General features: G+C 57.4%; 1 long non-coding RNA gene across 4 annotated transcripts in view; it reads left to right on the top strand.

The window, feature by feature from the left end:
* LOC134807616 (uncharacterized) overlaps positions 1 to 22,952 on the top strand; it is a 37,563-nt gene that overhangs the window by 8,578 nt on the left and 6,033 nt on the right. For all 4 annotated transcript variants that reach the window (XR_010148518.1, XR_010148517.1, XR_010148515.1 and 1 more), the window contains exons 6-17: positions 630 to 853; positions 1,855 to 3,711; positions 4,413 to 4,636; positions 5,638 to 7,494; positions 8,196 to 8,419; positions 9,421 to 11,278; positions 11,980 to 12,203; positions 13,205 to 15,060; positions 15,762 to 15,985; positions 16,987 to 18,843; positions 19,545 to 19,768; positions 20,770 to 22,626. This is a non-coding gene — a long non-coding RNA (uncharacterized LOC134807616). The remainder of the gene's footprint in view (positions 1 to 629; positions 854 to 1,854; positions 3,712 to 4,412; positions 4,637 to 5,637; positions 7,495 to 8,195; positions 8,420 to 9,420; positions 11,279 to 11,979; positions 12,204 to 13,204; positions 15,061 to 15,761; positions 15,986 to 16,986; positions 18,844 to 19,544; positions 19,769 to 20,769; positions 22,627 to 22,952) is intronic.

The following is a 22,952-nucleotide window of genomic DNA, read 5'->3' as shown; positions in this document are numbered from 1 at the left end:
CCCCGCCTCGCGCGGTGTGCCTCCCCCGTGTGATGGGGATCCTCAGAGTTGGGCGAGGAAGAAGGGCTGGCTCTCAGTCACCGCCTCGCGGGGGGTGCCTCCCCTCCCTGCGATGGGGGTCCTAAGAGCCAGGGGGGAAAGAGCGGCTGGCTCTCAGTCCCCGCCTCGCGGGGGGTGCCTCCCCCCCTGCGATGGGGGTCCTAAGAGAAATGGAGGGAAGAGGGGCTGGCTCTCAGTCCCCGCCACGAGGGGGTGCCTCCCCCCTGCGATGGGGGTCCCAAGAGCCAGGGGGGGAAGAGCGGCTGGCTCTAAGTCCGCGCCTCGCCAGGGGTGCATCCCCCCACTGCGATGGGGGTCCTAAGAGCCAGGGGGGAAGAGGGGCTGGCTCAGTCCCCGCCTCGCGGGGGGTGGCTCGCTCCGCTGAGATGGGCATCCTAAGAGCCAGGGGAGAAAGAGGGGGAGAGGATGATAATTTCAGCATCGCAGGCTGTGTTCACCCAGCCTGTTAAATTGTTATTAGTATCCTGAAAGGGAGAGGATGATATTACTCCCCATAACAGACAGACATGACTCCCCATCGTAGAGCACGAGGTGTACACCCGCCCTGTGATTTTCTTCCTCATATTCAGAGACCGAGAGGTTGATGTCACTCCCAATATCGGAGGAAGTATACAGCCCCGTGTGAGATGTTCCTTAATGATATTCCACGGCGGAGGGGGTGATATGACTACATACATGGCAGAAAGTGGAAACCCCCCAGGGATATTATTCCCACGATCCTGGAGGGAAGAAGATGATGTTACTTTCAATATGACAGAAGGTGGATGAAGTGGTGGACTGCCCCTCCACACCTGTGAGTATTTCTAGTTGGGTGGGACGAGAGACTGAGAAAAGAAATAAGACACAGAGAGAAAGTGTAAAGATACAACAGTGGGTCCAGGGGACCGGCGCTCAGCACACCAAGGACCTGCACCGGCACCAGCCTCTGAGTTCCCTCAGTTTTTATTGATTATGATTTTCATGATTTTAGCAGAAAGGAATGTAGTAGGAGAGCAGGGTGATGATAAGGAGAGAGTCAGCAGAAGACATGTGAGCAAAAGAATCCATGTCATAATTAGGTTCAAGGGAAGGTGCTATGACTGGACGTGCACGTAAGCCAGATTTGTTTCTCTCCACCCAAACATCTCAGTGGAGTAAAGAAGAACAAGGCAGTGTTACTGCAAACATGTCTGGCCTCCCGCCACAGGGCAGCTTTTCTCCTATCTCAGAGTTGAACGAATGTACAATCGGGTTTTACACCGAGACATTCAGTTCCCAGGGGCCAGCAGGAGATAGTGGCCTTCCTCCATCTCAGCTGCAAGAGGCTTTCCTCTTTTACTAATCCACCTCAGCACGGACCCATTACGGGTGTCGGGCTGGGGGACGGTCAGGTCTTTCTCATCCCATGAGGCTATATTTCAGACTATCACATGGGGAGAAAGCTTGGACAATACCCTGCTTTCAAGGGCAGAGGTCCCTGCGGCTTTCCACAGTGCATTGTGTCCCCGGTTTATTGAGACTAGAGAATGGCGATGACTTTTACCAAGTATACTGCTGGTAAACATTTTGTTAACAAGGCACGTCCTGCACAGCCCTACATCCCTTAAACTTTGATTTTATACAACACATGTTTTTGTGAGCTCCAGGTTGGGTCAAAGTGGCTGGGGCCAAGCGGCTAGGGCAAAGCTACAAATTAACAACATCTCAGCAAAGCAATTGTTTAAAGGACAGGTCTTTTTCAAAATGGAGTCTCTTATGTCTCTCCTTTCTACATGGACACAGTGACAGTCTGATCTCTCTCTCTTTTCCCTACAGGTGGACACGCCCCCACTGATACTCCTTCTAATTGCAACGTGGGAGAGGAGGATATGACACGCGATATCGCAGGGAGCAGAAACACCCCTGTGATACTGTTCTTCATATTCAGGGAGGAAGAGGATGATATGACTCCCAATACAGACGGGTGTACACCCTCTGTACACCGAGGGTGTACACCCGTCTGTGAAAGAGTTCGTAATCTCCAGAGGGGGAGATGATATTACTCACAATATGGTAAAGAGGCTGTGAGTCCACGGAGGATCCTCAGAGCCAGCGGGGGAAGAGGGGCTGGCTCTGAGACCCCGCCTCGCTGGGGGTGCCTCCCCTCACTGCGATGGGGGTCCTAAGAGCCAGTGGGGGAAGAGGGGCTGGCTCTGAGACCCCGCCTCGCTGGGGGTGCCTCCCCCCCCTGCGATGGGGGTCCTAAGGGCCAGTGGGGGAAGAGGGGCTGCCTCTGAGACCCCGCCTCACGGGGGGTGCCTCCCCCCCCTGCGATGGGGGTCCTAAGGGCCAGTGGGGGAAGGGGGGCTGGCTCTGAGAACCTGCCTCACGGGGGGTGCCTCCCCCCCCGTGATGGGGTTCCTAAGGGCCAGTGGGGGAAGAGGGGCTGGCTCACTGTACCCGCCTTGCGGGGGGTGCCTCCCCCCCTGTGATGGGGGTCCTAAGAGCCAGGAGCAGAAGAGGGGCTGGCTCTCTATACCCGCCTCGCGGGGGGTGCCTCCCCCCCCCGTGATGGGGTTCCTAAGAGCCAGAAGGCTTAGAGGGGCTGGCTCTCTGTACCCGCCTCGCGGGGGGTGCCTCCCTCCCCCCGTGATGGGGGTCCTAAGAGCCAGAAGGCTTAGAGGGGCTGGCTCTCTGTACCCGCCTCGCGGGGGGTGCCTCCCTCCCCCCGTGATGGGGGTCCTAAGAGCCAGAAGGCTTAGAGGGGCTGGCTCTCTGTACCCGCCTCGCGGGGGGTGCCTCCCCCCCCCGTGATGGGGGTCCTAAGAGCCAGAAGGCTTAGAGGGGCTGGCTCTCAGTCTCCGCCTCGTGGGGGGTGCCTCCCCCCCTGCGATGGGGGTCCTAAGGGCCAGTGGGGGAAGAGGGGCTGGCTCTGAGACCCCGCCTCACTGGAGGTGCCTCCTCCCCCTGCGATGTGGGTCCTAAGAGCCAGGGGGGGGATGAGGGGCTGGCTCTCAGTGCCCGCCTCTCGGGGAGTGCCTCCCCTTCCTGCGATGGGGGTCCTAAGAGCCAGGAGGGGAAGAGGGGCTGGCTTTCAGTCACCACAGCTTGGGGGGCCTTTATGTTCTGGTTTTTCCCAAGAGTCAGCTGATTTGCTTCTTGTACTAGCAGGGCAGTTGCTGCCAAGGCCCTCAAACAGGGGGGCCATCCTTTAGAAACCCTGTCTAGCTGTTTAGAGAGGTAGGCCACCGGCCTCAGCCATGGCCCCACAGTTTGGGTTTAAAGTCCAGCTGCCATCTTTTCTCTGACGCATACAGTGGAAAAGGCTTTGTGAGATCCGCTAGCCCCTGGGCTGGGGCTTTCAGAAGTTTTTCCTTTAAGTCATGAAAGACTTGCTGTTGTTGGAATCCCCATTCCAAAAGTTCCCGGTCCCCGCCCCCTTTGTGACGTCATACAAAGGCGTGGCTAATACTGCAAAGTTGGGCTCCGCAGTCTACAAAACCCCACAGCTCCTAGGAATTCTCTCACCAGCCTTCTGCCCTTAGGCTCCGGAAGATTGCAAATGACCTGCTTTCTTTCGGATCCCGGGCTGCTTTCGGACACCTGTCGAATAGTAAATCCCAAGTAAGCTACCTGCGGTCGTCGGCAGATCTGAGTTTTCTTCTTGGACACCTAATACCCACAGCCCTCCAGGTCGGTCCTAAGGGTCTTAGAATCCTCGATGGGGGTCATAAGCCAGGGGGGGAAGAGGGACTGGCTCTCAGTCCCCGCCTCGCGCGGTGTGCCTCCCCCGTGTGATGGGGATCCTCAGAGTTGGGCGAGGAAGAAGGGCTGGCTCTCAGTCACCGCCTCGCGGGGGGTGCCTCCCCTCCCTGCGATGGGGGTCCTAAGAGCCAGGGGGGAAAGAGCGGCTGGCTCTCAGTCCCCGCCTCGCGGGGGGTGCCTCCCCCCCTGCGATGGGGGTCCTAAGAGAAATGGAGGGAAGAGGGGCTGGCTCTCAGTCCCCGCCACGAGGGGGTGCCTCCCCCCTGCGATGGGGGTCCCAAGAGCCAGGGGGGGAAGAGCGGCTGGCTCTAAGTCCGCGCCTCGCCAGGGGTGCATCCCCCCACTGCGATGGGGGTCCTAAGAGCCAGGGGGGAAGAGGGGCTGGCTCAGTCCCCGCCTCGCGGGGGGTGGCTCGCTCCGCTGAGATGGGCATCCTAAGAGCCAGGGGAGAAAGAGGGGGAGAGGATGATAATTTCAGCATCGCAGGCTGTGTTCACCCAGCCTGTTAAATTGTTATTAGTATCCTGAAAGGGAGAGGATGATATTACTCCCCATAACAGACAGACATGACTCCCCATCGTAGAGCACGAGGTGTACACCCGCCCTGTGATTTTCTTCCTCATATTCAGAGACCGAGAGGTTGATGTCACTCCCAATATCGGAGGAAGTATACAGCCCCGTGTGAGATGTTCCTTAATGATATTCCACGGCGGAGGGGGTGATATGACTACATACATGGCAGAAAGTGGAAACCCCCCAGGGATATTATTCCCACGATCCTGGAGGGAAGAAGATGATGTTACTTTCAATATGACAGAAGGTGGATGAAGTGGTGGACTGCCCCTCCACACCTGTGAGTATTTCTAGTTGGGTGGGACGAGAGACTGAGAAAAGAAATAAGACACAGAGAGAAAGTGTAAAGATACAACAGTGGGTCCAGGGGACCGGCGCTCAGCACACCAAGGACCTGCACCGGCACCAGCCTCTGAGTTCCCTCAGTTTTTATTGATTATGATTTTCATGATTTTAGCAGAAAGGAATGTAGTAGGAGAGCAGGGTGATGATAAGGAGAGAGTCAGCAGAAGACATGTGAGCAAAAGAATCCATGTCATAATTAGGTTCAAGGGAAGGTGCTATGACTGGACGTGCACGTAAGCCAGATTTGTTTCTCTCCACCCAAACATCTCAGTGGAGTAAAGAAGAACAAGGCAGTGTTACTGCAAACATGTCTGGCCTCCCGCCACAGGGCAGCTTTTCTCCTATCTCAGAGTTGAACGAATGTACAATCGGGTTTTACACCGAGACATTCAGTTCCCAGGGGCCAGCAGGAGATAGTGGCCTTCCTCCATCTCAGCTGCAAGAGGCTTTCCTCTTTTACTAATCCACCTCAGCACGGACCCATTACGGGTGTCGGGCTGGGGGACGGTCAGGTCTTTCTCATCCCATGAGGCTATATTTCAGACTATCACATGGGGAGAAAGCTTGGACAATACCCTGCTTTCAAGGGCAGAGGTCCCTGCGGCTTTCCACAGTGCATTGTGTCCCCGGTTTATTGAGACTAGAGAATGGCGATGACTTTTACCAAGTATACTGCTGGTAAACATTTTGTTAACAAGGCACGTCCTGCACAGCCCTACATCCCTTAAACTTTGATTTTATACAACACATGTTTTTGTGAGCTCCAGGTTGGGTCAAAGTGGCTGGGGCCAAGCGGCTAGGGCAAAGCTACAAATTAACAACATCTCAGCAAAGCAATTGTTTAAAGGACAGGTCTTTTTCAAAATGGAGTCTCTTATGTCTCTCCTTTCTACATGGACACAGTGACAGTCTGATCTCTCTCTCTTTTCCCTACAGGTGGACACGCCCCCACTGATACTCCTTCTAATTGCAACGTGGGAGAGGAGGATATGACACGCGATATCGCAGGGAGCAGAAACACCCCTGTGATACTGTTCTTCATATTCAGGGAGGAAGAGGATGATATGACTCCCAATACAGACGGGTGTACACCCTCTGTACACCGAGGGTGTACACCCGTCTGTGAAAGAGTTCGTAATCTCCAGAGGGGGAGATGATATTACTCACAATATGGTAAAGAGGCTGTGAGTCCACGGAGGATCCTCAGAGCCAGCGGGGGAAGAGGGGCTGGCTCTGAGACCCCGCCTCGCTGGGGGTGCCTCCCCTCACTGCGATGGGGGTCCTAAGAGCCAGTGGGGGAAGAGGGGCTGGCTCTGAGACCCCGCCTCGCTGGGGGTGCCTCCCCCCCCTGCGATGGGGGTCCTAAGGGCCAGTGGGGGAAGAGGGGCTGCCTCTGAGACCCCGCCTCACGGGGGGTGCCTCCCCCCCCTGCGATGGGGGTCCTAAGGGCCAGTGGGGGAAGGGGGGCTGGCTCTGAGAACCTGCCTCACGGGGGGTGCCTCCCCCCCCGTGATGGGGTTCCTAAGGGCCAGTGGGGGAAGAGGGGCTGGCTCACTGTACCCGCCTTGCGGGGGGTGCCTCCCCCCCTGTGATGGGGGTCCTAAGAGCCAGGAGCAGAAGAGGGGCTGGCTCTCTATACCCGCCTCGCGGGGGGTGCCTCCCCCCCCCGTGATGGGGTTCCTAAGAGCCAGAAGGCTTAGAGGGGCTGGCTCTCTGTACCCGCCTCGCGGGGGGTGCCTCCCTCCCCCCGTGATGGGGGTCCTAAGAGCCAGAAGGCTTAGAGGGGCTGGCTCTCTGTACCCGCCTCGCGGGGGGTGCCTCCCTCCCCCCGTGATGGGGGTCCTAAGAGCCAGAAGGCTTAGAGGGGCTGGCTCTCTGTACCCGCCTCGCGGGGGGTGCCTCCCCCCCCCGTGATGGGGGTCCTAAGAGCCAGAAGGCTTAGAGGGGCTGGCTCTCAGTCTCCGCCTCGTGGGGGGTGCCTCCCCCCCTGCGATGGGGGTCCTAAGGGCCAGTGGGGGAAGAGGGGCTGGCTCTGAGACCCCGCCTCACTGGAGGTGCCTCCTCCCCCTGCGATGTGGGTCCTAAGAGCCAGGGGGGGGATGAGGGGCTGGCTCTCAGTGCCCGCCTCTCGGGGAGTGCCTCCCCTTCCTGCGATGGGGGTCCTAAGAGCCAGGAGGGGAAGAGGGGCTGGCTTTCAGTCACCACAGCTTGGGGGGCCTTTATGTTCTGGTTTTTCCCAAGAGTCAGCTGATTTGCTTCTTGTACTAGCAGGGCAGTTGCTGCCAAGGCCCTCAAACAGGGGGGCCATCCTTTAGAAACCCTGTCTAGCTGTTTAGAGAGGTAGGCCACCGGCCTCAGCCATGGCCCCACAGTTTGGGTTTAAAGTCCAGCTGCCATCTTTTCTCTGACGCATACAGTGGAAAAGGCTTTGTGAGATCCGCTAGCCCCTGGGCTGGGGCTTTCAGAAGTTTTTCCTTTAAGTCATGAAAGACTTGCTGTTGTTGGAATCCCCATTCCAAAAGTTCCCGGTCCCCGCCCCCTTTGTGACGTCATACAAAGGCGTGGCTAATACTGCAAAGTTGGGCTCCGCAGTCTACAAAACCCCACAGCTCCTAGGAATTCTCTCACCAGCCTTCTGCCCTTAGGCTCCGGAAGATTGCAAATGACCTGCTTTCTTTCGGATCCCGGGCTGCTTTCGGACACCTGTCGAATAGTAAATCCCAAGTAAGCTACCTGCGGTCGTCGGCAGATCTGAGTTTTCTTCTTGGACACCTAATACCCACAGCCCTCCAGGTCGGTCCTAAGGGTCTTAGAATCCTCGATGGGGGTCATAAGCCAGGGGGGGAAGAGGGACTGGCTCTCAGTCCCCGCCTCGCGCGGTGTGCCTCCCCCGTGTGATGGGGATCCTCAGAGTTGGGCGAGGAAGAAGGGCTGGCTCTCAGTCACCGCCTCGCGGGGGGTGCCTCCCCTCCCTGCGATGGGGGTCCTAAGAGCCAGGGGGGAAAGAGCGGCTGGCTCTCAGTCCCCGCCTCGCGGGGGGTGCCTCCCCCCCTGCGATGGGGGTCCTAAGAGAAATGGAGGGAAGAGGGGCTGGCTCTCAGTCCCCGCCACGAGGGGGTGCCTCCCCCCTGCGATGGGGGTCCCAAGAGCCAGGGGGGGAAGAGCGGCTGGCTCTAAGTCCGCGCCTCGCCAGGGGTGCATCCCCCCACTGCGATGGGGGTCCTAAGAGCCAGGGGGGAAGAGGGGCTGGCTCAGTCCCCGCCTCGCGGGGGGTGGCTCGCTCCGCTGAGATGGGCATCCTAAGAGCCAGGGGAGAAAGAGGGGGAGAGGATGATAATTTCAGCATCGCAGGCTGTGTTCACCCAGCCTGTTAAATTGTTATTAGTATCCTGAAAGGGAGAGGATGATATTACTCCCCATAACAGACAGACATGACTCCCCATCGTAGAGCACGAGGTGTACACCCGCCCTGTGATTTTCTTCCTCATATTCAGAGACCGAGAGGTTGATGTCACTCCCAATATCGGAGGAAGTATACAGCCCCGTGTGAGATGTTCCTTAATGATATTCCACGGCGGAGGGGGTGATATGACTACATACATGGCAGAAAGTGGAAACCCCCCAGGGATATTATTCCCACGATCCTGGAGGGAAGAAGATGATGTTACTTTCAATATGACAGAAGGTGGATGAAGTGGTGGACTGCCCCTCCACACCTGTGAGTATTTCTAGTTGGGTGGGACGAGAGACTGAGAAAAGAAATAAGACACAGAGAGAAAGTGTAAAGATACAACAGTGGGTCCAGGGGACCGGCGCTCAGCACACCAAGGACCTGCACCGGCACCAGCCTCTGAGTTCCCTCAGTTTTTATTGATTATGATTTTCATGATTTTAGCAGAAAGGAATGTAGTAGGAGAGCAGGGTGATGATAAGGAGAGAGTCAGCAGAAGACATGTGAGCAAAAGAATCCATGTCATAATTAGGTTCAAGGGAAGGTGCTATGACTGGACGTGCACGTAAGCCAGATTTGTTTCTCTCCACCCAAACATCTCAGTGGAGTAAAGAAGAACAAGGCAGTGTTACTGCAAACATGTCTGGCCTCCCGCCACAGGGCAGCTTTTCTCCTATCTCAGAGTTGAACGAATGTACAATCGGGTTTTACACCGAGACATTCAGTTCCCAGGGGCCAGCAGGAGATAGTGGCCTTCCTCCATCTCAGCTGCAAGAGGCTTTCCTCTTTTACTAATCCACCTCAGCACGGACCCATTACGGGTGTCGGGCTGGGGGACGGTCAGGTCTTTCTCATCCCATGAGGCTATATTTCAGACTATCACATGGGGAGAAAGCTTGGACAATACCCTGCTTTCAAGGGCAGAGGTCCCTGCGGCTTTCCACAGTGCATTGTGTCCCCGGTTTATTGAGACTAGAGAATGGCGATGACTTTTACCAAGTATACTGCTGGTAAACATTTTGTTAACAAGGCACGTCCTGCACAGCCCTACATCCCTTAAACTTTGATTTTATACAACACATGTTTTTGTGAGCTCCAGGTTGGGTCAAAGTGGCTGGGGCCAAGCGGCTAGGGCAAAGCTACAAATTAACAACATCTCAGCAAAGCAATTGTTTAAAGGACAGGTCTTTTTCAAAATGGAGTCTCTTATGTCTCTCCTTTCTACATGGACACAGTGACAGTCTGATCTCTCTCTCTTTTCCCTACAGGTGGACACGCCCCCACTGATACTCCTTCTAATTGCAACGTGGGAGAGGAGGATATGACACGCGATATCGCAGGGAGCAGAAACACCCCTGTGATACTGTTCTTCATATTCAGGGAGGAAGAGGATGATATGACTCCCAATACAGACGGGTGTACACCCTCTGTACACCGAGGGTGTACACCCGTCTGTGAAAGAGTTCGTAATCTCCAGAGGGGGAGATGATATTACTCACAATATGGTAAAGAGGCTGTGAGTCCACGGAGGATCCTCAGAGCCAGCGGGGGAAGAGGGGCTGGCTCTGAGACCCCGCCTCGCTGGGGGTGCCTCCCCTCACTGCGATGGGGGTCCTAAGAGCCAGTGGGGGAAGAGGGGCTGGCTCTGAGACCCCGCCTCGCTGGGGGTGCCTCCCCCCCCTGCGATGGGGGTCCTAAGGGCCAGTGGGGGAAGAGGGGCTGCCTCTGAGACCCCGCCTCACGGGGGGTGCCTCCCCCCCCTGCGATGGGGGTCCTAAGGGCCAGTGGGGGAAGGGGGGCTGGCTCTGAGAACCTGCCTCACGGGGGGTGCCTCCCCCCCCGTGATGGGGTTCCTAAGGGCCAGTGGGGGAAGAGGGGCTGGCTCACTGTACCCGCCTTGCGGGGGGTGCCTCCCCCCCTGTGATGGGGGTCCTAAGAGCCAGGAGCAGAAGAGGGGCTGGCTCTCTATACCCGCCTCGCGGGGGGTGCCTCCCCCCCCCGTGATGGGGTTCCTAAGAGCCAGAAGGCTTAGAGGGGCTGGCTCTCTGTACCCGCCTCGCGGGGGGTGCCTCCCTCCCCCCGTGATGGGGGTCCTAAGAGCCAGAAGGCTTAGAGGGGCTGGCTCTCTGTACCCGCCTCGCGGGGGGTGCCTCCCTCCCCCCGTGATGGGGGTCCTAAGAGCCAGAAGGCTTAGAGGGGCTGGCTCTCTGTACCCGCCTCGCGGGGGGTGCCTCCCCCCCCCCGTGATGGGGGTCCTAAGAGCCAGAAGGCTTAGAGGGGCTGGCTCTCAGTCTCCGCCTCGTGGGGGGTGCCTCCCCCCCTGCGATGGGGGTCCTAAGGGCCAGTGGGGGAAGAGGGGCTGGCTCTGAGACCCCGCCTCACTGGAGGTGCCTCCTCCCCCTGCGATGTGGGTCCTAAGAGCCAGGGGGGGGATGAGGGGCTGGCTCTCAGTGCCCGCCTCTCGGGGAGTGCCTCCCCTTCCTGCGATGGGGGTCCTAAGAGCCAGGAGGGGAAGAGGGGCTGGCTTTCAGTCACCACAGCTTGGGGGGCCTTTATGTTCTGGTTTTTCCCAAGAGTCAGCTGATTTGCTTCTTGTACTAGCAGGGCAGTTGCTGCCAAGGCCCTCAAACAGGGGGGCCATCCTTTAGAAACCCTGTCTAGCTGTTTAGAGAGGTAGGCCACCGGCCTCAGCCATGGCCCCACAGTTTGGGTTTAAAGTCCAGCTGCCATCTTTTCTCTGACGCATACAGTGGAAAAGGCTTTGTGAGATCCGCTAGCCCCTGGGCTGGGGCTTTCAGAAGTTTTTCCTTTAAGTCATGAAAGACTTGCTGTTGTTGGAATCCCCATTCCAAAAGTTCCCGGTCCCCGCCCCCTTTGTGACGTCATACAAAGGCGTGGCTAATACTGCAAAGTTGGGCTCCGCAGTCTACAAAACCCCACAGCTCCTAGGAATTCTCTCACCAGCCTTCTGCCCTTAGGCTCCGGAAGATTGCAAATGACCTGCTTTCTTTCGGATCCCGGGCTGCTTTCGGACACCTGTCGAATAGTAAATCCCAAGTAAGCTACCTGCGGTCGTCGGCAGATCTGAGTTTTCTTCTTGGACACCTAATACCCACAGCCCTCCAGGTCGGTCCTAAGGGTCTTAGAATCCTCGATGGGGGTCATAAGCCAGGGGGGGAAGAGGGACTGGCTCTCAGTCCCCGCCTCGCGCGGTGTGCCTCCCCCGTGTGATGGGGATCCTCAGAGTTGGGCGAGGAAGAAGGGCTGGCTCTCAGTCACCGCCTCGCGGGGGGTGCCTCCCCTCCCTGCGATGGGGGTCCTAAGAGCCAGGGGGGAAAGAGCGGCTGGCTCTCAGTCCCCGCCTCGCGGGGGGTGCCTCCCCCCCTGCGATGGGGGTCCTAAGAGAAATGGAGGGAAGAGGGGCTGGCTCTCAGTCCCCGCCACGAGGGGGTGCCTCCCCCCTGCGATGGGGGTCCCAAGAGCCAGGGGGGGAAGAGCGGCTGGCTCTAAGTCCGCGCCTCGCCAGGGGTGCATCCCCCCACTGCGATGGGGGTCCTAAGAGCCAGGGGGGAAGAGGGGCTGGCTCAGTCCCCGCCTCGCGGGGGGTGGCTCGCTCCGCTGAGATGGGCATCCTAAGAGCCAGGGGAGAAAGAGGGGGAGAGGATGATAATTTCAGCATCGCAGGCTGTGTTCACCCAGCCTGTTAAATTGTTATTAGTATCCTGAAAGGGAGAGGATGATATTACTCCCCATAACAGACAGACATGACTCCCCATCGTAGAGCACGAGGTGTACACCCGCCCTGTGATTTTCTTCCTCATATTCAGAGACCGAGAGGTTGATGTCACTCCCAATATCGGAGGAAGTATACAGCCCCGTGTGAGATGTTCCTTAATGATATTCCACGGCGGAGGGGGTGATATGACTACATACATGGCAGAAAGTGGAAACCCCCCAGGGATATTATTCCCACGATCCTGGAGGGAAGAAGATGATGTTACTTTCAATATGACAGAAGGTGGATGAAGTGGTGGACTGCCCCTCCACACCTGTGAGTATTTCTAGTTGGGTGGGACGAGAGACTGAGAAAAGAAATAAGACACAGAGAGAAAGTGTAAAGATACAACAGTGGGTCCAGGGGACCGGCGCTCAGCACACCAAGGACCTGCACCGGCACCAGCCTCTGAGTTCCCTCAGTTTTTATTGATTATGATTTTCATGATTTTAGCAGAAAGGAATGTAGTAGGAGAGCAGGGTGATGATAAGGAGAGAGTCAGCAGAAGACATGTGAGCAAAAGAATCCATGTCATAATTAGGTTCAAGGGAAGGTGCTATGACTGGACGTGCACGTAAGCCAGATTTGTTTCTCTCCACCCAAACATCTCAGTGGAGTAAAGAAGAACAAGGCAGTGTTACTGCAAACATGTCTGGCCTCCCGCCACAGGGCAGCTTTTCTCCTATCTCAGAGTTGAACGAATGTACAATCGGGTTTTACACCGAGACATTCAGTTCCCAGGGGCCAGCAGGAGATAGTGGCCTTCCTCCATCTCAGCTGCAAGAGGCTTTCCTCTTTTACTAATCCACCTCAGCACGGACCCATTACGGGTGTCGGGCTGGGGGACGGTCAGGTCTTTCTCATCCCATGAGGCTATATTTCAGACTATCACATGGGGAGAAAGCTTGGACAATACCCTGCTTTCAAGGGCAGAGGTCCCTGCGGCTTTCCACAGTGCATTGTGTCCCCGGTTTATTGAGACTAGAGAATGGCGATGACTTTTACCAAGTATACTGCTGGTAAACATTTTGTTAACAAGGCACGTCCTGCACAGCCCTACATCCCTTAAACTTTGATTTTATACAACACATGTTTTTGTGAGCTCCAGGTTGGGTCAAAGTGGCTGGGGCCAAGCGGCTAGGGCAAAGCTACAAATTAACAACATCTCAGCAAAGCAATTGTTTAAAGGACAGGTCTTTTTCAAAATGGAGTCTCTTATGTCTCTCCTTTCTACATGGACACAGTGACAGTCTGATCTCTCTCTCTTTTCCCTACAGGTGGACACGCCCCCACTGATACTCCTTCTAATTGCAACGTGGGAGAGGAGGATATGACACGCGATATCGCAGGGAGCAGAAACACCCCTGTGATACTGTTCTTCATATTCAGGGAGGAAGAGGATGATATGACTCCCAATACAGACGGGTGTACACCCTCTGTACACCGAGGGTGTACACCCGTCTGTGAAAGAGTTCGTAATCTCCAGAGGGGGAGATGATATTACTCACAATATGGTAAAGAGGCTGTGAGTCCACGGAGGATCCTCAGAGCCAGCGGGGGAAGAGGGGCTGGCTCTGAGACCCCGCCTCGCTGGGGGTGCCTCCCCTCACTGCGATGGGGGTCCTAAGAGCCAGTGGGGGAAGAGGGGCTGGCTCTGAGACCCCGCCTCGCTGGGGGTGCCTCCCCCCCCTGCGATGGGGGTCCTAAGGGCCAGTGGGGGAAGAGGGGCTGCCTCTGAGACCCCGCCTCACGGGGGGTGCCTCCCCCCCCTGCGATGGGGGTCCTAAGGGCCAGTGGGGGAAGGGGGGCTGGCTCTGAGAACCTGCCTCACGGGGGGTGCCTCCCCCCCCGTGATGGGGTTCCTAAGGGCCAGTGGGGGAAGAGGGGCTGGCTCACTGTACCCGCCTTGCGGGGGGTGCCTCCCCCCCTGTGATGGGGGTCCTAAGAGCCAGGAGCAGAAGAGGGGCTGGCTCTCTATACCCGCCTCGCGGGGGGTGCCTCCCCCCCCCGTGATGGGGTTCCTAAGAGCCAGAAGGCTTAGAGGGGCTGGCTCTCTGTACCCGCCTCGCGGGGGGTGCCTCCCTCCCCCCGTGATGGGGGTCCTAAGAGCCAGAAGGCTTAGAGGGGCTGGCTCTCTGTACCCGCCTCGCGGGGGGTGCCTCCCTCCCCCCGTGATGGGGGTCCTAAGAGCCAGAAGGCTTAGAGGGGCTGGCTCTCTGTACCCGCCTCGCGGGGGGTGCCTCCCCCCCCCGTGATGGGGGTCCTAAGAGCCAGAAGGCTTAGAGGGGCTGGCTCTCAGTCTCCGCCTCGTGGGGGGTGCCTCCCCCCCTGCGATGGGGGTCCTAAGGGCCAGTGGGGGAAGAGGGGCTGGCTCTGAGACCCCGCCTCACTGGAGGTGCCTCCTCCCCCTGCGATGTGGGTCCTAAGAGCCGGGGGGGGATGAGGGGCTGGCTCTCAGTGCCCGCCTCTCGGGGAGTGCCTCCCCTTCCTGCGATGGGGGTCCTAAGAGCCAGGAGGGGAAGAGGGGCTGGCTTTCAGTCACCACAGCTTGGGGGGCCTTTATGTTCTGGTTTTTCCCAAGAGTCAGCTGATTTGCTTCTTGTACTAGCAGGGCAGTTGCTGCCAAGGCCCTCAAACAGGGGGGCCATCCTTTAGAAACCCTGTCTAGCTGTTTAGAGAGGTAGGCCACCGGCCTCAGCCATGGCCCCACAGTTTGGGTTTAAAGTCCAGCTGCCATCTTTTCTCTGACGCATACAGTGGAAAAGGCTTTGTGAGATCCGCTAGCCCCTGGGCTGGGGCTTTCAGAAGTTTTTCCTTTAAGTCATGAAAGACTTGCTGTTGTTGGAATCCCCATTCCAAATGTTCCCGGTCCCCGCCCCCTTTGTGACGTCATACAAAGGCGTGGCTAATACTGCAAAGTTGGGCTCCGCAGTCTACAAAACCCCACAGCTCCTAGGAATTCTCTCACCAGCCTTCTGCCCTTAGGCTCCGGAAGATTGCAAATGACCTGCTTTCTTTCGGATCCCGGGCTGCTTTCGGACACCTGTCGAATAGTAAATCCCAAGTAAGCTACCTGCGGTCGTCGGCAGATCTGAGTTTTCTTCTTGGACACCTAATACCCACAGCCCTCCAGGTCGGTCCTAAGGGTCTTAGAATCCTCGATGGGGGTCATAAGCCAGGGGGGGAAGAGGGACTGGCTCTCAGTCCCCGCCTCGCGCGGTGTGCCTCCCCCGTGTGATGGGGATCCTCAGAGTTGGGCGAGGAAGAAGGGCTGGCTCTCAGTCACCGCCTCGCGGGGGGTGCCTCCCCTCCCTGCGATGGGGGTCCTAAGAGCCAGGGGGGAAAGAGCGGCTGGCTCTCAGTCCCCGCCTCGCGGGGGGTGCCTCCCCCCCTGCGATGGGGGTCCTAAGAGAAATGGAGGGAAGAGGGGCTGGCTCTCAGTCCCCGCCACGAGGGGGTGCCTCCCCCCTGCGATGGGGGTCCCAAGAGCCAGGGGGGGAAGAGCGGCTGGCTCTAAGTCCGCGCCTCGCCAGGGGTGCATCCCCCCACTGCGATGGGGGTCCTAAGAGCCAGGGGGGAAGAGGGGCTGGCTCAGTCCCCGCCTCGCGGGGGGTGGCTCGCTCCGCTGAGATGGGCATCCTAAGAGCCAGGGGAGAAAGAGGGGGAGAGGATGATAATTTCAGCATCGCAGGCTGTGTTCACCCAGCCTGTTAAATTGTTATTAGTATCCTGAAAGGGAGAGGATGATATTACTCCCCATAACAGACAGACATGACTCCCCATCGTAGAGCACGAGGTGTACACCCGCCCTGTGATTTTCTTCCTCATATTCAGAGACCGAGAGGTTGATGTCACTCCCAATATCGGAGGAAGTATACAGCCCCGTGTGAGATGTTCCTTAATGATATTCCACGGCGGAGGGGGTGATATGACTACATACATGGCAGAAAGTGGAAACCCCCCAGGGATATTATTCCCACGATCCTGGAGGGAAGAAGATGATGTTACTTTCAATATGACAGAAGGTGGATGAAGTGGTGGACTGCCCCTCCACACCTGTGAGTATTTCTAGTTGGGTGGGACGAGAGACTGAGAAAAGAAATAAGACACAGAGAGAAAGTGTAAAGATACAACAGTGGGTCCAGGGGACCGGCGCTCAGCACACCAAGGACCTGCACCGGCACCAGCCTCTGAGTTCCCTCAGTTTTTATTGATTATGATTTTCATGATTTTAGCAGAAAGGAATGTAGTAGGAGAGCAGGGTGATGATAAGGAGAGAGTCAGCAGAAGACATGTGAGCAAAAGAATCCATGTCATAATTAGGTTCAAGGGAAGGTGCTATGACTGGACGTGCACGTAAGCCAGATTTGTTTCTCTCCACCCAAACATCTCAGTGGAGTAAAGAAGAACAAGGCAGTGTTACTGCAAACATGTCTGGCCTCCCGCCACAGGGCAGCTTTTCTCCTATCTCAGAGTTGAACGAATGTACAATCGGGTTTTACACCGAGACATTCAGTTCCCAGGGGCCAGCAGGAGATAGTGGCCTTCCTCCATCTCAGCTGCAAGAGGCTTTCCTCTTTTACTAATCCACCTCAGCACGGACCCATTACGGGTGTCGGGCTGGGGGACGGTCAGGTCTTTCTCATCCCATGAGGCTATATTTCAGACTATCACATGGGGAGAAAGCTTGGACAATACCCTGCTTTCAAGGGCAGAGGTCCCTGCGGCTTTCCACAGTGCATTGTGTCCCCGGTTTATTGAGACTAGAGAATGGCGATGACTTTTACCAAGTATACTGCTGGTAAACATTTTGTTAACAAGGCACGTCCTGCACAGCCCTACATCCCTTAAACTTTGATTTTATACAACACATGTTTTTGTGAGCTCCAGGTTGGGTCAAAGTGGCTGGGGCCAAGCGGCTAGGGCAAAGCTACAAATTAACAACATCTCAGCAAAGCAATTGTTTAAAGGACAGGTCTTTTTCAAAATGGAGTCTCTTATGTCTCTCCTTTCTACATGGACACAGTGACAGTCTGATCTCTCTCTCTTTTCCCTACAGGTGGACACGCCCCCACTGATACTCCTTCTAATTGCAACGTGGGAGAGGAGGATATGACACGCGATATCGCAGGGAGCAGAAACACCCCTGTGATACTGTTCTTCATATTCAGGGAGGAAGAGGATGATATGACTCCCAATACAGACGGGTGTACACCCTCTGTACACCGAGGGTGTACACCCGTCTGTGAAAGAGTTCGTAATCTCCAGAGGGGGAGATGATATTACTCACAATATGGTAAAGAGGCTGTGAGTCCACGGAGGATCCTCAGAGCCAGCGGGGGAAGAGGGGCTGGCTCTGAGACCCCGCCTCGCTGGGGGTGCCTCCCCTCACTGCGATGGGGGTCCTAAGAGCCAGTGGGGGAAGAGGGGCTGGCTCTGAGACCCCGCCTCGCTGGGGGTGCCTCCCCCCCCTGCGATGGGGGTCCTAAGGGCCAGTGGGGGAAGAGGGGCTGCCTCTGAGACCCCGCCTCACGGGGGGTGCCTCCCCCCCCTGCGATGGGGGTCCTAAGGGCCAGTGGGGGAAGGGGGGCTGGCTCTGAGAACCTGCCTCACGGGGGGTGCCTCCCCCCCCGTGATGGGGTTCCTAAGGGCCAGTGGGGGAAGAGGGGCTGGCTCACTGTACCCGCCTTGCGGGGGGTGCCTCCCCCCCTGTGATGGGGGTCCTAAGAGCCAGGAGCAGAAGAGGGGCTGGCTCTCTATACCCGCCTCGCGGGGGGTGCCTCCCCCCCCCGTGATGGGGTTCCTAAGAGCCAGAAGGCTTAGAGGGGCTGGCTCTCTGTACCCGCCTCGCGGGGGGTGCCTCCCTCCCCCCGTGATGGGGGTCCTAAGAGCCAGAAGGCTTAGAGGGGCTGGCTCTCTGTACCCGCCTCGCGGGGGGTGCCTCCCTCCCCCCGTGATGGGGGTCCTAAGAGCCAGAAGGCTTAGAGGGGCTGGCTCTCTGTACCCGCCTCGCGGGGGGTGCCTCCCCCCCCCGTGATGGGGGTCCTAAGAGCCAGAAGGCTTAGAGGGGCTGGCTCTCAGTCTCCGCCTCGTGGGGGGTGCCTCCCCCCCTGCGATGGGGGTCCTAAGGGCCAGTGGGGGAAGAGGGGCTGGCTCTGAGACCCCGCCTCACTGGAGGTGCCTCCTCCCCCTGCGATGTGGGTCCTAAGAGCCAGGGGGGGGATGAGGGGCTGGCTCTCAGTGCCCGCCTCTCGGGGAGTGCCTCCCCTTCCTGCGATGGGGGTCCTAAGAGCCAGGAGGGGAAGAGGGGCTGGCTTTCAGTCACCACAGCTTGGGGGGCCTTTATGTTCTGGTTTTTCCCAAGAGTCAGCTGATTTGCTTCTTGTACTAGCAGGGCAGTTGCTGCCAAGGCCCTCAAACAGGGGGGCCATCCTTTAGAAACCCTGTCTAGCTGTTTAGAGAGGTAGGCCACCGGCCTCAGCCATGGCCCCACAGTTTGGGTTTAAAGTCCAGCTGCCATCTTTTCTCTGACGCATACAGTGGAAAAGGCTTTGTGAGATCCGCTAGCCCCTGGGCTGGGGCTTTCAGAAGTTTTTCCTTTAAGTCATGAAAGACTTGCTGTTGTTGGAATCCCCATTCCAAAAGTTCCCGGTCCCCGCCCCCTTTGTGACGTCATACAAAGGCGTGGCTAATACTGCAAAGTTGGGCTCCGCAGTCTACAAAACCCCACAGCTCCTAGGAATTCTCTCACCAGCCTTCTGCCCTTAGGCTCCGGAAGATTGCAAATGACCTGCTTTCTTTCGGATCCCGGGCTGCTTTCGGACACCTGTCGAATAGTAAATCCCAAGTAAGCTACCTGCGGTCGTCGGCAGATCTGAGTTTTCTTCTTGGACACCTAATACCCACAGCCCTCCAGGTCGGTCCTAAGGGTCTTAGAATCCTCGATGGGGGTCATAAGCCAGGGGGGGAAGAGGGACTGGCTCTCAGTCCCCGCCTCGCGCGGTGTGCCTCCCCCGTGTGATGGGGATCCTCAGAGTTGGGCGAGGAAGAAGGGCTGGCTCTCAGTCACCGCCTCGCGGGGGGTGCCTCCCCTCCCTGCGATGGGGGTCCTAAGAGCCAGGGGGGAAAGAGCGGCTGGCTCTCAGTCCCCGCCTCGCGGGGGGTGCCTCCCCCCCTGCGATGGGGGTCCTAAGAGAAATGGAGGGAAGAGGGGCTGGCTCTCAGTCCCCGCCACGAGGGGGTGCCTCCCCCCTGCGATGGGGGTCCCAAGAGCCAGGGGGGGAAGAGCGGCTGGCTCTAAGTCCGCGCCTCGCCAGGGGTGCATCCCCCCACTGCGATGGGGGTCCTAAGAGCCAGGGGGGAAGAGGGGCTGGCTCAGTCCCCGCCTCGCGGGGGGTGGCTCGCTCCGCTGAGATGGGCATCCTAAGAGCCAGGGGAGAAAGAGGGGGAGAGGATGATAATTTCAGCATCGCAGGCTGTGTTCACCCAGCCTGTTAAATTGTTATTAGTATCCTGAAAGGGAGAGGATGATATTACTCCCCATAACAGACAGACATGACTCCCCATCGTAGAGCACGAGGTGTACACCCGCCCTGTGATTTTCTTCCTCATATTCAGAGACCGAGAGGTTGATGTCACTCCCAATATCGGAGGAAGTATACAGCCCCGTGTGAGATGTTCCTTAATGATATTCCACGGCGGAGGGGGTGATATGACTACATACATGGCAGAAAGTGGAAACCCCCCAGGGATATTATTCCCACGATCCTGGAGGGAAGAAGATGATGTTACTTTCAATATGACAGAAGGTGGATGAAGTGGTGGACTGCCCCTCCACACCTGTGAGTATTTCTAGTTGGGTGGGACGAGAGACTGAGAAAAGAAATAAGACACAGAGAGAAAGTGTAAAGATACAACAGTGGGTCCAGGGGACCGGCGCTCAGCACACCAAGGACCTGCACCGGCACCAGCCTCTGAGTTCCCTCAGTTTTTATTGATTATGATTTTCATGATTTTAGCAGAAAGGAATGTAGTAGGAGAGCAGGGTGATGATAAGGAGAGAGTCAGCAGAAGACATGTGAGCAAAAGAATCCATGTCATAATTAGGTTCAAGGGAAGGTGCTATGACTGGACGTGCACGTAAGCCAGATTTGTTTCTCTCCACCCAAACATCTCAGTGGAGTAAAGAAGAACAAGGCAGTGTTACTGCAAACATGTCTGGCCTCCCGCCACAGGGCAGCTTTTCTCCTATCTCAGAGTTGAACGAATGTACAATCGGGTTTTACACCGAGACATTCAGTTCCCAGGGGCCAGCAGGAGATAGTGGCCTTCCTCCATCTCAGCTGCAAGAGGCTTTCCTCTTTTACTAATCCACCTCAGCACGGACCCATTACGGGTGTCGGGCTGGGGGACGGTCAGGTCTTTCTCATCCCATGAGGCTATATTTCAGACTATCACATGGGGAGAAAGCTTGGACAATACCCTGCTTTCAAGGGCAGAGGTCCCTGCGGCTTTCCACAGTGCATTGTGTCCCCGGTTTATTGAGACTAGAGAATGGCGATGACTTTTACCAAGTATACTGCTGGTAAACATTTTGTTAACAAGGCACGTCCTGCACAGCCCTACATCCCTTAAACTTTGATTTTATACAACACATGTTTTTGTGAGCTCCAGGTTGGGTCAAAGTGGCTGGGGCCAAGCGGCTAGGGCAAAGCTACAAATTAACAACATCTCAGCAAAGCAATTGTTTAAAGGACAGGTCTTTTTCAAAATGGAGTCTCTTATGTCTCTCCTTTCTACATGGACACAGTGACAGTCTGATCTCTCTCTCTTTTCCCTACAGGTGGACACGCCCCCACTGATACTCCTTCTAATTGCAACGTGGGAGAGGAGGATATGACACGCGATATCGCAGGGAGCAGAAACACCCCTGTGATACTGTTCTTCATATTCAGGGAGGAAGAGGATGATATGACTCCCAATACAGACGGGTGTACACCCTCTGTACACCGAGGGTGTACACCCGTCTGTGAAAGAGTTCGTAATCTCCAGAGGGGGAGATGATATTACTCACAATATGGTAAAGAGGCTGTGAGTCCACGGAGGATCCTCAGAGCCAGCGGGGGAAGAGGGGCTGGCTCTGAGACCCCGCCTCGCTGGGGGTGCCTCCCCTCACTGCGATGGGGGTCCTAAGAGCCAGTGGGGGAAGAGGGGCTGGCTCTGAGACCCCGCCTCGCTGGGGGTGCCTCCCCCCCCTGCGATGGGGGTCCTAAGGGCCAGTGGGGGAAGAGGGGCTGCCTCTGAGACCCCGCCTCACGGGGGGTGCCTCCCCCCCCTGCGATGGGGGTCCTAAGGGCCAGTGGGGGAAGGGGGGCTGGCTCTGAGAACCTGCCTCACGGGGGGTGCCTCCCCCCCCGTGATGGGGTTCCTAAGGGCCAGTGGGGGAAGAGGGGCTGGCTCACTGTACCCGCCTTGCGGGGGGTGCCTCCCCCCCTGTGATGGGGGTCCTAAGAGCCAGGAGCAGAAGAGGGGCTGGCTCTCTATACCCGCCTCGCGGGGGGTGCCTCCCCCCCCCGTGATGGGGTTCCTAAGAGCCAGAAGGCTTAGAGGGGCTGGCTCTCTGTACCCGCCTCGCGGGGGGTGCCTCCCTCCCCCCGTGATGGGGGTCCTAAGAGCCAGAAGGCTTAGAGGGGCTGGCTCTCTGTACCCGCCTCGCGGGGGGTGCCTCCCTCCCCCCGTGATGGGGGTCCTAAGAGCCAGAAGGCTTAGAGGGGCTGGCTCTCTGTACCCGCCTCGCGGGGGGTGCCTCCCCCCCCCGTGATGGGGGTCCTAAGAGCCAGAAGGCTTAGAGGGGCTGGCTCTCAGTCTCCGCCTCGTGGGGGGTGCCTCCCCCCCTGCGATGGGGGTCCTAAGGGCCAGTGGGGGAAGAGGGGCTGGCTCTGAGACCCCGCCTCACTGGAGGTGCCTCCTCCCCCTGCGATGTGGGTCCTAAGAGCCAGGGGGGGGATGAGGGGCTGGCTCTCAGTGCCCGCCTCTCGGGGAGTGCCTCCCCTTCCTGCGATGGGGGTCCTAAGAGCCAGGAGGGGAAGAGGGGCTGGCTTTCAGTCACCACAGCTTGGGGGGCCTTTATGTTCTGGTTTTTCCCAAGAGTCAGCTGATTTGCTTCTTGTACTAGCAGGGCAGTTGCTGCCAAGGCCCTCAAACAGGGGGGCCATCCTTTAGAAACCCTGTCTAGCTGTTTAGAGAGGTAGGCCACCGGCCTCAGCCATGGCCCCACAGTTTGGGTTTAAAGTCCAGCTGCCATCTTTTCTCTGACGCATACAGTGGAAAAGGCTTTGTGAGATCCGCTAGCCCCTGGGCTGGGGCTTTCAGAAGTTTTTCCTTTAAGTCATGAAAGACTTGCTGTTGTTGGAATCCCCATTCCAAATGTTCCCGGTCCCCGCCCCCTTTGTGACGTCATACAAAGGCGTGGCTAATACTGCAAAGTTGGGCTCCGCAGTCTACAAAACCCCACAGCTCCTAGGAATTCTCTCACCAGCCTTCTGCCCTTAGGCTCCGGAAGATTGCAAATGACCTGCTTTCTTTCGGATCCCGGGCTGCTTTCGGACACCTGTCGAATAGTAAATCCCAAGTAAGCTACCTGCGGTCGTCGGCAGATCTGAGTTTTCTTCTTGGACACCTAATACCCACAGCCCTCCAGGTCGGTCCTAAGGGTCTTAGAATCCTCGATGGGGGTCATAAGCCAGGGGGGGAAGAGGGACTGGCTCTCAGTCCCCGCCTCACGCGGTGTGCCTCCCCCGTGTGATGGGGATCCTCAGAGTTGGGCGAGGAAGAAGGGCTGGCTCTCAGTCACCGCCTCGCGGGGGGTGCCTCCCCTCCCTGCGATGGGGGTCCTAAGAGCCAGGGGGGAAAGAGCGGCTGGCTCTCAGTCCCCGCCTCGCGGGGGGTGCCTCCCCCCCTGCGATGGGGGTCCTAAGAGAAATGGAGGGAAGAGGGGCTGGCTCTCAGTCCCCGCCACGAGGGGGT

Source organism: Pan troglodytes, chromosome 11 (assembly GCF_028858775.2).
Source record: "Pan troglodytes isolate AG18354 chromosome 11, NHGRI_mPanTro3-v2.0_pri, whole genome shotgun sequence".
NCBI classification, from domain to species: domain Eukaryota; kingdom Metazoa; phylum Chordata; class Mammalia; order Primates; family Hominidae; genus Pan; species Pan troglodytes.
The sequence above is the reverse complement of the archived record's forward strand: the minus strand, read 5'-3'. Positions and strand labels throughout refer to the sequence as shown.